Raw genomic sequence first — 1,926 nt, 5'->3', positions numbered from 1 at the left:
AATGCCAGAGTGTTGTAAAAGTAAATGTTCATAGAACAAAAAGGGAGAAATGAGCTCCAACAGAATAACACTGTGGACTTCAACAGCCCCTTTCATCAAGGAGCAGGCCAGCCAGACCAAAGCAATCAACCAAGCAGCCACACTATGGACCAGATGTCTAGAACATTCCATCCCATGGCTATGGATATACATCTGTCCCTTGGCACATAAAATCTTGAACATGGACCAGATGTTAGATCACAAGAAAAATCTCATTCAAAAAAGGAAAAAAATGAAATGGTATCATGTATTATTTCTGACCACAATGGCATAAAGCTGAAATTAACAACAGAAGAAATTCTAGAATTTAAACACATGCTGGAAGACAAACAGCATGTTCCTGGATGGATGACAGATCACTGGATGCATCGCAAGCAGAATTAAAAGATTCCTTAAAGTTAGTGAAAACAGAAATACAGCATATTGAAGTTTACAGGACACAGCAAAACCCGTGCTTTACAGGACACAGCAAAACCCGTGCTAACAGACAAGATTGTGGCAAGAAGGAGCTATGTAAGATTGAGAAACTGTTAAAATAACCTAGAAAGAGAGAGACTCTAATCAATAGAACAGGAGATTTTGACGGAGGTATCACAACTGACACTTCAGGAATATGGGCATCGTCATGAACTGCCACAAACAACTGTGCTGACAAACTGGGAAACCTCAGGGAAATGAGCAGATTTCCAGGAACAAATAACGTACCAAAACTCAGTCTTAAAGACGTGGAAGACCTGTAGGGCCTGACTCCACCAACGTCTCCAGGCCCAAGGGAGCCGGGGCAGGTGGCGCCGCTCAAGTCTACCACTCTGTTAAGGAACTAAGACAAGCTCTTCCCACCCAAGCCCATTGCATGAAGCCAGCTTACCCTTTTCCAAACCCAGCTGAGAGCACAACCATGACAAAAGAAAATTGTCAACCAATATTCCTGAGGAACATGGAGGCAAAAATTCTCAATAAAAGGCCAGCAGATAGAATCCAGTGACCTATCAGAAAGGCCACCCACCTGGGCAAGCAGGATCATCGCGGGCATGTGGGGATGGTGCAATATGCACAGCTCACTAAGTGTGATAAGTCAACAGGTTGAAGTACAAAGCCCATGGCTACTCAGCAATGCAGAGAACGCTGGTGAAACAAGCCTCACTTTCGTGGTCTACAATGTTAGACAACTTGGGGGCAGGAGGAGCACGCCTCAGCACAGCCAAGGCCGCATGTGGCGCACCCCCAGCCATCATCGTACTGAAGGGGGACACGCTGGAAGCAGTAACACTAACATCTGGGACCAGACAAGGGTGTCCAGTGTCCCAACTCTTATGCAATAGAGTTCTAGAAGTTTCTACCAGAGCCACTGGGCAAGAGAGAGAAACTAAGGTTGTACAAATTTGGGAGGGAAACCACCTACACATCCCTGTTTACAAATGATATGATTCCTTTTTGTCAACAATGTATATATTTTTGTTAAAAAGGCAGATTTACACAGAGAAAGACAAAGATCTTCTATCTACTGATTCAGTCCCCAATGGCCACAGCGGCCAGAGCTGAGCCAGGAACCAGGAGTTTGTTCCGGGTCTCCCACGTGGATGCAGGGTCCCAAGGCTTTGGGCCGTCCCTCACTGCTTTCCTAAACCACAAGCAGGCAGCTAGGGAGGAAACGGGGCAGTCGGGTTATTAACTGGTGCCCATATGGAGTGCACTTGCAGGTGAAGGATTAGTTGAGCCATCATGCCAACCCTGACATGCTTTTTTTCTTCATAAACTCGAGGACTCCATCAGGAGGTCACTGGGACCCATGAAAGAATTCAGCAGAGGGCCCGGCGCAGTGGTTAAGGTCCTTGCCTTGCACGCCCGGGATCCCATATGGGCGCCGGTTCTATCCCAGCAGCCCCG

This window comes from Ochotona curzoniae, unplaced genomic scaffold, assembly GCF_017591425.1.
Source record: "Ochotona curzoniae isolate NIBS_2020 unplaced genomic scaffold, NIBS_Ocur_1.0 scaffold_4505, whole genome shotgun sequence".
In the NCBI taxonomy this organism is placed as follows: Eukaryota; Metazoa; Chordata; class Mammalia; order Lagomorpha; family Ochotonidae; genus Ochotona; species Ochotona curzoniae.
This window is presented reverse-complemented; position numbering follows the sequence as displayed.